Source organism: Eleutherodactylus coqui, chromosome 3 (genome assembly GCF_035609145.1).
Source record: "Eleutherodactylus coqui strain aEleCoq1 chromosome 3, aEleCoq1.hap1, whole genome shotgun sequence".
NCBI classification, from domain to species: Eukaryota; Metazoa; Chordata; class Amphibia; order Anura; family Eleutherodactylidae; genus Eleutherodactylus; species Eleutherodactylus coqui.
In genome coordinates, this window is record NC_089839.1 from 174,164,407 (window position 1) to 174,181,392 (window position 16,986).

The window sequence follows — 16,986 nt, forward strand, 5'->3', positions numbered from 1 at the left end:
TTACTGGGCCAGGAATCGCATGCTAGTTTGGTGCATTACCAGATGCACAAAAGTTATGCAAATATGAACTCCATGCTTTTGAGAAATGCGGTGAGGGGGGGGGGGGGGAATGAAAAAAAATCATTGGATGTCCTATCATTTCGCGTTCCTCAGAATGCAACGCCCATTGTTTTCAATGGGACAGTAAAACCCACCAGAGGATCACTACTTCACAGAAGTGATTTTTTTTGCCAGAAAAACGCCTTGCATCCAGGTAAAAACTCACATTGGCAAGAGCAATATCAAACCAAGTTTCTCGGCCCGATATCGTGCTCACCTCTGTAGGTAGCCTTAAGGGGAAAAAAATCCCTCCTGACTACAATCTGGCAATTGGAGTAATCCCTGGATCACCAACGATTCGGCAGTAATTAGTGATTATAACATGTAATGTTGCAATGCGCAAGAAAGAGATCCAAGTGCCTCTTAATGCCACAGTACAGAGATAAGATAATGATGTCACAGTACAATAATCATGGTCTCATTGTATCACTGCATACAAGGTAACTACATAATGTGATGTGACAATACAGGAGTAATAACAGAGTACATGCACAATAAACACGGTAAAGTCATAGAAAGGTTATTACACACAATGGTGTCACAGAACATGAATAGTAAACACTGTGAAGCCATAGGAAAGAGTTATTACACACAGAACTGGAGTAATATCACAGAACGGGAAAGATAAAAAGGACCACAGTAAAGTTACAACACAGAGATAATAAACGCTCATACCGATACCTTCCAACATTTTAATAATGAAAAGAGGGAAAAAAATATATGATAGGCCAATTCCCTTTTATGATAAGCAACACCCTTTGTGTTCCGTCACCGTGACCCCTTCCCAGTACTAGTATACCTTTAAATAACAGATACCAGTTCTGCACAGTGATTGTGATTACAGTGCAGTTACCTCCAGTGATCACAGGTGATGTGCTGTCTGATTTGCATCATTCTTTTTTCTTCTCTATTCTGGCCCAGATCACTATGTAGACTTTTTTCAGACATGACTCTTCTCGGCACACTCCCCTATCCTACTGCTAACCCATAGTACTAGTGACCCCACAATGTAATAATGTCTCCTTGGCCCAGTCTTACTGATAGTGCCCCATCTGTAGCCCTCCATGCTCCTATCTATTTTCCCATAGTGTTTTCTGTGGATATATAGTGCACCCCCTATGGCTCTACTTACACTACCCCAACCATTGAGCCCAGCTACAGAAATATAAACGATGGACAATGAGCTGATCGCTCAGTGTAAATAGCAGCCGTTCAGTATTGAATGGCCGCTATGTTAAGTCAATGGAAAGGGGCAGGGGAAAGCAAAGAGTGAAATCTTATGCAGCCGCCCAGCCACCTGGCTGGCCGCTCTGTGAGTGAGCCAGCGACACTAGCTCCTGTGCAACAGCACAGGAGCGAGTGTATGCCGGAATGAGTGTCGGGCATCGTTTGCCCAACATTCGTCCCATTTTAAATGGGCCTTTAAATTGATCTGTTTGACTTGCTGACAGCTGAAGCTTGGAGATAACTTGCTGACGCTCTGTTCGTAGTACTTTAACGTCTTCTTTTCTCAACACAATTATGGCAAATATTGGATCCTTGTTCACACGAGTCCCAATGAATCTTTATACACCCCACTGAATTATATTGGAATCCAGTTTAATTCATTATATTGCTGGGGGAAGGTGGAGGTCAGTTGGTCCAAGGTTTGCATTGTGGCCAAAAGCCTCAAATTACATTTCTGACTGGGACAGTGTTGATAAATAAGGCCAGTGAAATCTTCCTACTCAATTATTGTTCAATTAATACTTAATATTATTCCATGAATGTTCACATCATTCCTGTAAAAAAAAAAAAATTAATGAGATGCAAGCAGGAGATGATTTTCACCCAAAATGTAAAATTGGTCATGTATTAGTATGGCTCCCTGTCCACGGGCGTTATTGGATTGCGTTTCATAGCGTTGCTATGGAATGCGCAGCCCCCCCTGTCCACAAGTGGAGAATCATAGCGATTCTCCGCTCAAGGGCGGCAAATCGCAGCATGCTGCGAATTGCTGCTACTCTCCGTGGTCAGCCTATCTGTCAGATAGGCTGACAGCGGAGACCTGTCTGCAGGCTCCTGCTCCCAGGTGGCAGCTCCCGCGGCGGATCCGCCTCGAGATTTCACAACGCCCGTGGACAGGCAGCCTCAATCCATAGTTATAGCTGTAACCAAGGTTCGGTCATTATGTTTAATTTTCTTGCAGAGACATTGACATTTTCTGTTTTGTCGTGGCAGGCATTTTGGTAAAAGTGATAAAAGGAAGGGGCCTAACTAAAGACTCAGGGGCCCTGATGTAAAAGGTGAGCTGGGGTCCCCCCTCTATTTGTATCTGTACCCGTAACCATACCTAAACCATGCTGCACAGAGGCATAACTTGAAGCTTCTGGGCCCCAATGCAAAACCTGTAACAGGGCCCCCAAACATAATGCTTTATTCATAGTACTGGGCTCCCTATATGGAGAAGAGAGGCCTTATGGGCCCCCTAAGGCTCCTGGGACCGGGTGCAACCGCATCCCCTGCATCCTCTATAGTTACGCCCCTGACAGGAAGTATAGCCATGATGGTTTTCTTTTTTTTTAATTTGGTCTCAGGAACTGATGATAAACTGTAATTTGGTTTATCAGTATCAAAGTTACAATTTACAGTCAGTTTCTAAGAAGGTAATGCAAGAATGGGTCAATATGGCTGCACTTCCTGTTGCCACATTTGCCAATACATTTGCCACAAGAAGACAGGAAAAATGCCAATATCTCCATAAGTAAATGCAATGTGATATTTAGCTTTTCTTTTAACTTTTTATACACTATTATTTCTCCAATTTTACGCTTTAGGTGAAAATCCTTCTTAAAAATCATATTTACTATCAAAGTACTAACGACCACTTGTCCGTGACTGAGTTACATGCTCCGCCCCTGAGCAAATGACATCATCACGGGTCCTTCACTTTATTAAAAACCTGCAGAGTCGGACAGCAGCCCTGTGCTTAAAGCACCTGTGATGATGTCACCGTTGTGATCAGTCACTTATGTGGGGGAAGTCCGGGGTCACATGACCAGGGCGTGATTAGTGTGTGCAGGTCTCTGCTGTGCCGCTTGTGAGTCCTGTTGCATAGGATGAAGAATGTATGTAGCAGAGCTGTGCGTGTGTGTGAGACGCGCATCTAGTAGAGCTCCGTGTGTGTGTGATAGGGGGCCCAAAACTATATTGAAAAATTACTCAGAAAACCAATTTAAAGGGATTTTCTAGTTGTAAACTATTTATGGTCTATGGTTAGGATAGGCCATCAATAGTAGATCGTCAGAGGTATGTGTTTGGGGCCCCCACTGATCAGCTGTTCAACAGGCCAGTGTGGTCATGCACTGACCTGACAAGCTCTGTTCCCACTGCAGTGACCAGGCTTGGAATTACAGGTCATTCATTTCAATGAGTACTTTACCAGTAACACCAATCCTGGCCATGGCTGCTGAAAAGGAGCTTTCATGTCCACCCAGGGCATGCTGGAACAGAAACCCACAGATCACATAAACACACAAACTGCATCAAAACAATAATAAACTAAAACATGGGAACTGTTTCCCTATCTAAATAACCTCAGGGATGGAGACCTGCCCACGCACAGGCAATTCACCCGGACAAGGACGTACCTGACCTCTTACCTCGGTACACAAACTTAGCCTTGAGATGCAGCAGGCAAATGATACGTCCAGGACCAAGCGCTGACTGAGACCACAGTCAGAGCTAGACTGAAGATCCAATGGCAATTCAGTCCAGCATCAGCCAGACTAAATAACCGTGAAAATTACCCACAGGTGCGGCTAAGCATGTCTCACCTAATACTACACCCATCAGGGCCAGAAAATGAAGAACCACCTGGAAAACCTGCACCTGACTATCAGCATGGCAGCAATCCCAGAACCGCCACAACAGGAGCTGTCTGCTTCCTGCAGAAATCAGCTCAGTACACAAGCACCCTGGCCAGTGAACAGCCAATCGGCAGGCAGACCCCTGTTGATCGACTATTGATGGCCATCACTAGATTTACAATTGGACAACCTCTTTAAAAAGGAAATGTCAAGATTTGTTGGTCCGTTCCAGTAAATACTTATATTTCCTATGAAATAACAATTTGGAAGCATATCTTCTTAGAACTCTGCGTTATTCCATTCCTCTGTCATTTCTCATGGCAATGTTTTTGAATGAATCGACAACTGGGTGTTACCATTCTCCTTCTTAATGGGATGTGTCTCTACACAGTCTGATACTGGTTAATCAGTTCTGACAATCTCAGACTATGTAGAGACTCACCTCATTGTCAATGGAAACGCAAACACCCAGTTTTTAATGTATTCCTACATTTCCAGAAGAAAAGATGCTTCAATATTGCTGTGTTATAGGGATATAAGTATTTACTAAAACAGACATGTCAGGAGAGTCTTGCAATGCATCCCTGTACCTAGATGACTTTCCTTTTTTCCCTATGTCTTCTCATGGCTATAGTAAACTTTCTAATATCATTGCCAGATATATTGACGCCTCACACTCCTACACATTTGGTGCAAGGCACCAAGCATTGTCGTGAAATGACCTGCTAACAGCTGCCTGCATGAATTCTGCATATCCATTGCCTGCAGGGTCAGGCTATTTCTATCATTACCACAATAAACCCCAGATACTTTGTGGAATATTCAGTATATTGCTGCCTGACAGAAAACTAGGGAACTAGAGGATACAGACGGCCTACTCCTACTCACAGAAACTGCAGCATACACAGAATGACTGCCAAGGGTTCCAATAATGCCAGGTTTTAATAGGAAAACCCACCCAAAATCTATGTTTTGACATACCATAGAGATGTGTCAGTTAACAGGGGCGTAGCTAAAGCGAGTACAGAGGTAGCAATCGACACTAGGCTGAAGGCTCGAGCCTCCACGAATTCTAAAAAATTTTAGAGCAATCAAACCTTCTAGAACCACCCAGACATTCTCTCTCATCAATAACATTTTCTGATACATCATTCTAAGGAAATTGTTGTGGATTCCGCACTTAAATCACATCAAATCTGATGACAGTTTCCAGTGGGGCTTCCACAATCCCGTTTGCATACATCAGAAAGTTTCAGCAAAGATTTCAATCCATGGCATGGAAATAAAAATGTCACTTATTTGCCATGGATTCCGTATAGAAAGGCAAAAATCCAAGCGCCAGTCCTGAATTTAAAAAAAATTAAATAAATAAAACATTCTTTGAAAAAAATGTCAGATTTGCAGAACATATGTGAACATATGTTTAAAATGCGAACTCAGGTCACATTCAGACTATTCAAAGAGACATGAGTAGAGATGGACCCACCCAGGATCCTCTGGTGAGCCCAGGTTTTTACACAATAATGGGCCACAAGACGAAGCATGCATCCCTCAAGTCCACGGGTCAGGTCATTGATGTTAGGGATTTGATGTGGATCTACTGTGTCGCGCAACCAGTACAAGGAACAGACCGTCAGGTCAGACAGCCGACTCTGGAAACGCGGATGCTCACCACTGAAAGGCATGGCTTGGAATGCAAGGTGACCAGGGGATCTAACCCTATGCTGGAAGCAGGAGATGGAAAGTCCCTGCCTATCAATAGCAGAGAATTCGCCCTGACAAGGACGACCCAGCACAGGAACGTAGGCGCTGATTAACCCTGTCAGGACTGATCAGAACAAAGGAGTGAGCAAGTTCAGAACCAAGCTGGAAGTACTGAGCAAACTGTAGACCAAGCATAAACTGCAAACATAGGAGCAGCTATGACACATGCATATATGAACTCTTATACGTCAACACTGCAGCAGGGGCTATCAGGTCTGAGGCCTCTATATAGTGGTGAAGAGGTGACCAGCTCTAGTTATCTGGGTGGAAGAGGCAGAACCAATTTAACCATGGCAGTGCTGGAAAAAAGACAATCACAGATTCAGAGAATAACGCCCATGTCTGCCAGACTGAACAGTTAATAGCTGATCAGCGAAGATCAACCAACACCCTAGTTGTTTACTGGACCACAGTCAGCCGTTTACACCGAGAAGTTAGAGAATTAGATTAGGTACATTACATAGTCACTTACTTTTGCACTTAGCACTAAATAATCAAGTTGTGACCCCCTATACTTTTCCTATTTAGGACCTAAAGAATGCTCGTGCCAAATTTAGAGAATTAGTGGCAAGTCAGTTAGTCAGTGAGTCATTCAGTGAGTCTGTTTGTTAGTCAGTGAGGGCTTTCACCTTTATATATGTAGATATCTGCTGCAGGAACAAACAAGGGGGAAACTGACTTTGATTATGCTGCCATATTCTTTTTCAAGAGATGGCAGGATGGTACTGGCCAAAAAAAACCACCCAGTCTGTTGCCCTGGATAGATGTAGGTGTGAATTGGAACTACCAAGAGGGTCCCAGTTTGATTTTTCTTAGTGGGCTTTTGGAAGACTACACCACTAGTAGACCAACTTCCATGAGTTTCAAAGTGCTCCGGTTTTATATAACACAGAGACTGAGCGTTAAGAGAAAGAATCAAATGCAAGAAACACATAAGGAGACAATTAATTCTCCATGCAGCCGATCAAAGCCTGCTCTGGTTAACACATGCGTTTTTAAGAATGAGCTCCAGACTATGGTATGGTATGGCACGAGCCTTATGATCATCAGGTGTGCACTTCACATTTATGTATGAATATGGAAAATTAAGAATGAAGGGAAATAAAGACAAACTCAGGGTGTTTAGCAACTTGCAGATATTATACAATGTAAAGCATATGACACTTGTGTTGTTGAAGTCTGACTTGTAGTTGTTCTTTATACAGAGCGCTACATTACTATGATTGAAGATCATCCAGAAATAGTTTACATGTTTCACGCTAATAAATCAGTATGAAAGAGAAATCATTATTTCACAGAGATAGCATTCAACCATTGTATTGTCAAATAAAACAGCACGCTGAAATCAAAGCTGGCCATAGACATTAGATTGTCATCCAACCACCATCATCCCAGCTAAACACATGCTATTTTAAAAAGGGGGAGTGAATAAGTATCTAAAAAAACATTTCATTGGTCAGCTCTTAGTTTCCCCCAACACTAGGCACGTGGGGACCACTTGCCATAAGCAATGTTTCTAAAATTGTCATGTGATCCCACCGCAACATGTTTACCTAAAATCTAATGTGTATGGCACTACATATGGCAATGCATCTGAAAGTACCCACTATATACTTGGCTGCTTCTTCCGCTGGCAAAATCAGTCTAGAAAGCCAGATCCTAGATGAAATTTTCAATGAGGAGATAAATCACTGTGCTTTATTTACAATATATATATATATATATATATATATATATATATATATCATGTCAATAAGCAACTATAGCAACTGTGAATATGAGATCATGAATGTTAAATGAGGTTTTCCACTTTTATGGCATATCCATAGGATCACCACCGATAAGAAGGGAGGAGAAGAATGTGTGGCCAACTTTCTAGCTCTTACCATACCTCAAGTTATAAATCTAGGAGTTAAGTTCCTTTTACACGGGACGACTGTCAGGCAAACAATGCCTGACACTCGTCCCTGCATGTACTCGCTCCAGTGCTGTTAGACAGGAGTAAGTATCGTTCATCTCTGTAAATAAACCTATGTAGAGGGAATGTCAATGAGTACAGAGGACTGGAGCCAGACTCAGAAGGTTACTCTGTGAGTTTGATCAAGACTTTATGGATTGGAATACAGCATTAAGAAAAATACTATAAAACTATATATGGTATTACCAAGCTCTGTGCCACCACTTGCTGCACTTTGCTGCTGTTAGATAATGCAACATAGGTTACTAGAAAGGTCCAATGTAAAGAATTCTTTCATAGTACCAGGAGCTCTGCAAAGTTGGGTACTTTTGCATGGGCCGAAAGTTGCCTAAGTGATTGCTCAAAAGAGCGATTATGGGCGACTGTCGTCCTGTGTAAACATGAGAATCTCTCATTCGTTGGAGTCGCATTGTTTTTAGCTCACCTAAAAACCAAGCAACTTTTGGCCCATGTAACCAGGCAGTCATTCATCTATGAATGAAGGCGGACAGCCAGAAGAGATCTCCAATGCGCTCCACCTCCACTCAGTGAGCAATCATTGCTGCTCTGTAAAAGCAGAGGAGCGACAGCAGTCCTTGTAAAAAGTACCCACTAGAGATGAGCGAGCACCAAAATCCTCAGGTGCTCATTACTCGAGACGAAATTTTCGCGATGCTCGAGGGTTCGTTTCGAGTAACGAACCCCATTGAAGTCAATGGGCGACCCGAGCATTTTTGTATATCGCCGATGCTTGCTAAGGTTTCCATTTGTGAAAATCTGGGCAATTCAAGAAAGTGATGGGAACGACACAGCAACGGATAGGGCAGGCGAGGGGCTACATGTTGGGCTGCATCTCAAGTTCCCAGGTCCCACTATTAAGCCACAATAGCGGCAAGAGTGCCCCCCCCCTCCCAACAATTTTTACTTCTGAAAAACCCTCATTAGCAATGCATACCTTAACTAAGCACCACACTACCTCCAACAAAGCACAATCACTGCCTGCATGACACTCCGCTGCCACTTCTCCTGGGTTACATGCTGCCCAACCCCCCCGCACGACCCAGTGTCCACAGCGCACACCAAAGTGTCCCTGCGCAGCCTTCAGCTGCCCTCATGCCACACCACCCTCATGTCTATTTATAAGTGCGTCTGCCATGAGGAGGAACCGCAGGCACACACTGCAGAGGGTTGGCACGGCCAGGCAGCGACCCTCTTTAAAAGGGGCGGGGCGATAGCCCATAATGCTGTACAGAAGCAATGAGAAATCCAATCCTGTGCCACCGCCATCACGAGCTGCACACGTGGGCATAGCAATGGGAACCCATGTGCCACACACTATTCATTCTGTCAAGGTGTCTGCATGCCCCAGTCAAACCGGGGATTTTTATAAATAGTCACAGGCAGGTACAACTCTGCAATGGGAATTCCGTGTGCACCCACAGCATGGGTGGCTCCCTGGAACCCACTGGCGGTACATAAATATATTCCATTGCATTGCCCATCACAGCTGAGGTAACGTCCGCTTAAATGCAGGTGGTCTTCGGCCCACACTGCATTCCCCAGTCAGACTGGGGTTCTTTAGAAGTGGACACATGCAGTTACAACTCTGTGTGGACCCACAGCATGGGTGGGTCCCAGGAAGCCACCGGCGGTACATAAATGTATCCCATTGCATTGCCCATCACAGCTGAGGTAACGTCCGATTAAATGCAGGTGGGCTTCGGCCCACACTGCATGCCCCAGTCTGACCGGGGTTTTTAATACATAGACACTGGCAGGTACAAATCCCTAATGTGAAGTCCCTGTGGACCCACAGCATGGGTGGCTCCCTGGAACCCACCGGCGGTACATAAATATATCCCATTGCATTGCCCATCACAGCTGAGGTAACGTCAGGTTTAATGCAGGTGGTCTTCGGCCCACACTGCATGCCCCAGTCAGACTGGGGTTCTTTAGAAGTGGACACATGCAGTTACAACTCCGTGTGGACCGACAGCATGGGACGGTCCCAGGAAGCCACCGGCGGTACATAAATGTATCCCAATGCATTGCCCATCACAGCTGAGGTAACGTCCGATTAAATGCAGGTGGGCTTCGGCCCACACTGCATGCCCCAGTCTGACCGGGGTTTTTAATACATAGACACTGGCAGGTACAAATCCCTAATGTGAAGTCCCTGTGGACCCACAGCATGGGTGGCTCCCTGGAACCCACCGGCGGTACATAAATATATCCCATTGCATTGCCCATCACAGCTGAGGTAACGTCAGGTTTAATGCAGGTGGTCTTCGGCCCACACTGCATGCCCCAGTCAGACTGGGGTTCTTTAGAAGTGGACACATGCAGTTACAACTCCGTGTGGACCGACAGCATGGGTGGCTCCCTGGAACCCACCGGCGGTACATAAATATATCCCATTGCAGTGCCCAGCACAGCTGAGGTAACGTCAGCTTTAATGCAGGTGGGCTAAAAATTACTAGGATTACAATGTAGGCGAGGGCCCAAAAAAATTGGTGTACCAACAGTACAAATGTGCTTCAGAAAAATTGCCCATGCCCAACCAAGAGGGCAGGTGAAAACCATTAATCGTTTTGGTTAATGTGGCTTAATTTGTAACTAGGCCTGTAGGCGGCCCAGTTAAAATAAAAATTGGTTCAGGGGCAAGTTTCAACGCTTTATTGAATTGAGAATTGAAACGTATAAACATTGTTTACAAAAGTTATATGACTGAGCCTTGTGGGCCTCAGAAAAATTGCCTGTTCGGCGTGATTACGTGAGGTTTCAGGAGGAGGAGGATGAATATAATACACAGATTGATGAAGCTAAAAGGTCCCCGTTTTTTATGGTGATAGAGAACGATGCTTCCATCCGCGGGTGCAGCCTACGTATTGTTTAGGTACCGCTGCTGTCCGCTGGTGGAGAAGAGAAGTCCACGTGTCCAGCTTCGACACCCAGTAGTTGTAGGGGGCAGAGGCGTCACGGAGGACGGTCGTGCAATCGGCTACGTACTCCCTCACCATCCTTTTACAGTGCTCCCGCCGACTCAGCCTTGACTGGGGAGCGGTGACATAGTCTTGCTGGGGAGCCATAAAGCTGTCAAAGGCCTTGGACAGTGTTCCCCTGCCTGTGCTGTACATGCTGCCTGATCTCCGCGCCTCCCCTGCTACCTGGCCCTCGGAACTGCGCCTTCGGCCACTAGCGCTGTCGGATGGGAATTTTACCATCAGCTTGTCCGCCAGGGTCCTGTGCTATAGCATCACTCTCGAACCCCTTTCCTCTTTGGGTATGAGAGTGGAAAGGTTCTCCCTATACCGTAGGTCGAGCATTGTGTACACCCAGTAATCCGTAGTGGCCAGAATGCGTGTAACGCGAGGGTCACGAGAAAGGCATCTTAACATGAAGTCCGCCATGTGTGCCAGGGTACCTGTACGCAACACATGGCTGTCCTCACTAGGAAGATCACTTTCAGGATCCTCCTCCTCCTCCTCCTCCTCAGGCCATACACGCTGAAAGGATGACAGGCAAGCAGCATGGGTACCCTCAGCAGTGGGCCAAGCTGTCTCTTCCCCCTCCTCCTCATGCTCCACCTCCTCCTCCTCAACGTGCTGAGATATAGACAGGAGGGTGCTCTGACTATCCAGCGACATACTGTCTTCCCCCGCCTCCGTTTCCGAGCGCAAAGCGTCTGCCTTTATGCTTTGCAGGGAACTTCTCAAGAGGCATAGCAGAGGAATGGTGACGCTAATGATTGCAGCATCGCCGCTCACCATCTGGGTAGACTCCTCAAAGTTTCCAAGGACCTGGCAGATGTCTGCCAACCAGGCCCACTCTTGTGTAAAGAATTGAGGAGGCTGACTCCCACTACGCCGCCCATGTTGGAGTTGGTATTCCACTATAGCTCTACGCTGCTCATAGAGCCTGGCCAACATGTGGAGCGTAGAGTTCCACCGTGTGGGCACGTCACACAGCAGTCGGTGCACTGGCAGATTAAACCGATGTTGCAGGGTGCGCAGGGTGGCAGCGTCCGTGTGGGACTTGCGGAAATGTGAGCAGAGCCGGCGCACCTTTCCGAGCAGGTCTGACAAGCATGTGTAGCTTTTCAGAAAGCGCTGAACCACCAAATTAAAGACGTGGGCCAGGCATGGCACGTGCGTGAGGCTGCCGAGCTGCAGAGCCGCCACCAGGTTACGGCCGTTGTCACACACGACCATGCCCTGTTGGAGGCTCAGTGGCGCAAGCCAGCGGTCCGTCTGCTCTGTCAGACCCTGCAGCAGTTCATGGGCCATGTGCCTCTTCTCTCCTAAGCTGAGTAGTTTCAGCACGGCCTGCTGACGCTTGGCCACCGCTGTGCTGCCACGCCGCGCGACACCGACTGCTGGCGACGTGCTGCTGCTGACACATCTTGATTGCGAGACAGAGGTTGCGTAGGAGGAGGAGGGTGGTTTAGTGGAGGAAGCATACACCGCCGCAGATACCAGCACCGAGCTAGGGCCCGCAATTCTGGGGGTGGGTAGGACGTGAGTGGTCCCAGGCTCTGACTCGGTCCCAGCCTCCACTAAATTCACCCAATGTGCCATCAGGGAGATATAGTGGCCCTGCCTGCCCGCCCGTGCTTGTCCACGTGTCCGTTGTTAAGTGGACCTTGGCAGTAACCGCGTTGGTGAGGGCGCGTACAATGTTGCGGGAGACGTGGTCGTGCAGGGCTGGGACGGCACATCGGGAAAAGTAGTGGCGACTGGGAACCGGATAGCGCGGGGCCGCCGCCACCATCATGTTTTTGAAAGCCTCCGTTTCCACAAGCCTATACGACAGCATCTCCAGGCTGATCAATTTGGCTATGTGCACGTTTAACGCTTGAGCGTGCGGGTGCGTGGCGGCGTACTTGCGCTCAAACACTTGCGCTAGCGACGGCTGGACGGTGCGCTAAGAGACATTGGTGGATGGGGCCGAGGACAGCGGAGGTGAGGGTGTGGGTGCAGGCCGGGAGACGGTCGTGTCTGTGTCCTGAGAGGGGGGTTGGATCTCAGTGGCAGGTTGGGGCACAGGGGGAGAGGCAGCGGTGCAAACCGGAGGCGGAGAACGGCTTTCGTCCCACCTTGTGGGGTTCTTGGCCATCATATGCCTGCGTATGCTGGTGGTGGTGAGGCTGGTGGTGGTGGCTCCCCGGCTGATCTTGGCGCGACAAAGGTTGCACACCACTGTTCGTCGGTCGTCTGCACTCTCAGTGAAAAACTGCTAGACATTTGAGCACCTCGGCCTCTGCAGGGTGGCATGGCGTGAGGGGGCGCTTTGGGAAACAGTTGGTGGATTATTCGGTCTGGCCCTGCCTCTACCCCTGGCCACCGCACTGCCTCTTCCAACCTGCCCTGCTGCTGCACTTGCCTCCCCCTCTGAAGACCTGTCCTCAGTAGGCTTAGCAAACCAGGTGGGGTCAGTCACCTCATCGTCCTGCTGCTCTTCCTCCGAATCCTCTGTGCGCTCTTCCCTCGGACTTACTGCAGTTACTACTACCTGAGTGATAGACAACTGTGTCTCATAGTCGTCGACAAACTCCTCCGGTGGGAGAGGAACCATTGCTGCCCATTCTGGGCAGGGGCCCGGGAACTGTTCCTGGGAGTCTGCCTGCTCCTCAGAATGTGTCATTGTAATGGAGTGAGGAGGCTGGGAGGAAGGAGGAGCAGCAGCCAGAGGATTCAGAGTTGCAGCAGTGGACGGCGCAGAACTCTGGGTGGTCGATAGATTGCTGGATGCACTTTCTGCCATCCACGACAGGACCTGCTCACGCTGCTCATTTTCTAATAAAGGTCTACCGCGTGGACCCATTAATTGTGAGATGAATGTGGGGACGCCAGAAACGTGCCTTTCTCCTAATCCCGCCGCAGTCGGCTGCGATACACCTGGATCAGGAGCTCGGCCTGTGCCCACTCCCTGACTTGGGCCTCCGCGTCCTCGCCCTCTAGGCCTACCCCTACCCCTCAGCATGGTGTATTACCAGTAGTGCAGAAACAGAACGCTGTAATCAAATGTGCCGCTTATTGGCCTGTGGTTGGAGGCTGACTTCGCTTACGGAACGCACAGCAGAGCCAGGAAAGAATTTTGCGCAAGCCTATAGTGAGACCTAGGTGCGTATGACTGAGCTAGTGGAATTCACAGCGCAGAAGCAGTCAAGTGTCCAAAGGCCACTAGTAGGCCTTAAGTGTTTTGCTTCTATTTTTTTAAAGGCTGAGCTGAGACAGCAGACAGATACTGTAGGCAGCGTATATATGTATACTGTTTCCCTCTGGACGAGATGACGGTGGTGATGTAACGGGCAACGCAGAGCCAGGAAAGAATTTTGCGCAAGCCTGCTGTAACACTTAGCTGCCTATTAATTAGGACTACTACCCCCAGCAGAGCCGCAGTACACTCAGGACGGTCACAGGCAGCCCAAAGATAGTATTTTTCCCAAATTTGTTTGAAAAAGCCCACTGCCTATATAGACAGTATATCTCTTTCACCTTTCCCACTGTCCCTGCCTCACCACTACTGGCCCTATACTATGTAAAATTACTGCAGACTGTTTCCCTCTGGACGGGATGACGACGGTGATGTAACGGGCAACGCAGAGCCAGGAAACACTTTTGCGCAAGCCTGCTGTAACACTTAGCTGTGTATTAATTAAGACTACTACCCCCAGCAGACACGCAGTACAATGAGGACGGTCATAGGCAGCCCAAATATTTTTTTTTTCCCCAAATTTGTTTGAAAAAGCCCACTGCCTATATAGACAGTATATCTCTTTCCCTGCCTCACCAGTACTGGCCCTATACTCTGTACAATGACTGCAGACTGCGGACGCAATGCTCTGCACGGCCGATATACAAAAAAAAAAAAGTGCAACACTGCTAAAAGCAGCCTCAACAGTACTGCACACGGTCAGATGTGGCCCTAAGAAGGACCGTTGGGGTTCTTGAAGCCTAAAATAACTCCTAACACTCTCCCTATAGCAGCTCCAGCATCAGCAGCACTTTCCCTGAGCTATGTCAGAAGGCATCTGTGGCGAGCCGCGGGAGGGGCCGATTTAAATACTCGGGTGACACCTGATCACGCCAGCCACTCACTGCAGGGGGGTGGTATAGGGCTTGAACTTCGCAGGGGGAAGTTGTAATGCCTTCCCTGTCTTTCTATTGGCCAGAAAAGCGCACTAACGTCTCAGAGATGAAAGTGAAAGTAACTCAAACATCGCGTGGTGCTCGCCTCGAGTAACGAGCATCTCGAACACGCTAATACTCGAACGAGTATCAAGCTCGGACGAGTACGTTCGCTCATCTCTAGTACCCACAGACAAAGTTTATGCAATATAGCACCAAAAGTAAAATGAGTCACTAACACTAAGGGCTCATGTCCACGGGCAAAATAAGAATTAAAATCCGCAGCGGATTTTAACTCTTCTCCTGCCCGCGGATCCGCACCCCATAGGGATGCATTGACCACCCGCGGGTAGATAAATACCCGCGGATCGTCAATAAAAGTGATTTAAAAAAAAATGGAGCATGAAAAAATCTGGACCATGCTCCATTTTCATGCGGGGCTCCCGCGGGCTTCTATTGAAGCCTATGGAAGCCGTCCGGATCCGCGGGACACAAAAATCAGATTTTACTCACACGCTCCGCTTCTTCTTTTCGCCGCGGCGCCATCTTCTCTCAGTCGCGGCCGGATCATTTTGCTTCGGCCCGGCGCATGCGCGGGGCACGTCACCGACGTCATCATGCACATCCGACGAGCCGAAGAAAGAAGATCCGGCCGCGACGAGAGAAGATGACGCCGCAGCGAAGGAAGTATCCGGAGCGTGTGAGAGGTAAGTTAATTCTGATTTATTCCTATTTTCAGCGCTCATGTCCGCGGGGTAGGAGGGACTCGCTGCAGATTCTACATGGAGAATCCGTAGCGGGCCTGATTTTCCCCGTGGACATGAGGCCTAAAGGTAGCCATTCTTATTAGATAGAAGTAGGTTGATGGTTGAACAACTAATTGAACAAACAATTTCTTGGTAAATGATCATTGTGGAAATGCAGCTATACACATTTTAGTTCATATTGGCCATTACAGTTGTTCAGACTGATCATACATGTCCAATGATACCAGGCAATGGACAAATGGTCTTTCTGGGAATATTTGTTCCAGGATAGATTGCTTGTGGACTAAAAATCTTTGTGAGAATGAAAGATCTCTCATCCGAATTTCAGATATAGCTGACTTCTTTCTAGAAGATGAAAGTCTGTCATTGGTCTGCTAAAACAATCGTTTATTGCTAAATTTCAGCCATCCATTTCCTTAACTTTAATCTAATGTGTACAGTATGGGCACCTTAAGATATCCACTTACGAAAGATTCACATGGTGACATAGCTGAGACATGGCCACTCCCAAGCTGGTTAGTACAGACTGTTACCAATTGTCTGGCATGCTATCCAAACACTGACTAATGCTATCAATCTTATTTTTGATCAAGGACAATTAACACTGTTAAAACAAGATAACATCACTTGTCGAGCAGCAATTGATTCATACATAGAACAATGCCACAACAATAACTGTATATAAGCTAGAACTAGTATTACAACTGCTTTCTCAAGGCCCGAGTCTTCCAATTCCTAAAGAATTCCCAGTCCCGGGGGTTATTCTTAAAGTAACTCGAACTATATTGCGGAATTTACATGATATTCTAATAAAGAGAAGTTAGGGATTTTGTAGTATCTGTAAATGGCAAATTCTACGATTTATTTCTATTATGTATCAACTAGCTAATATACCTAGCTTCGCTCCAAGTTAATTTGGTACAGGTGTTTGGTACCTGTTGTTCGAACTGAAAATTTTATGGAGTCATGGTTAATTCCGAGGAACTGAGGAAAAAAATATGTATACACATAGAGGGGTGTTAGATTGTCCTCAGACTGCATGTACCGATGTCCCTCTGCAGAATGTGCCACCCCTCTCACTCTCTTTACTTTTTACCTTTAAAGGTAACAGCACTTTTTATCCAAATTTAACTCCAGACTGGAGGTCGCAGTTCCTTCTTAGCCTTAAAGGCATGCTCCATCCCTGCAGTCCATGGCCGCTTCCTTATGTACTTTACAGCCTTTCAGTATATTCTACTCAGTTTATACACATGGAGGTGAGGTAGATTCTCACCTGTATACAAATCATTTCCCTAGGCTTTATGGTTTCTGATAAAAGAACTATGTCGTGTATTGCAAATTTTCACAGTTTTTCACACTTGGAATTGAATACTCAAGGTGCAACCCCTTTACTTTTCCTATTGGCATGTAAAGAATGGTTG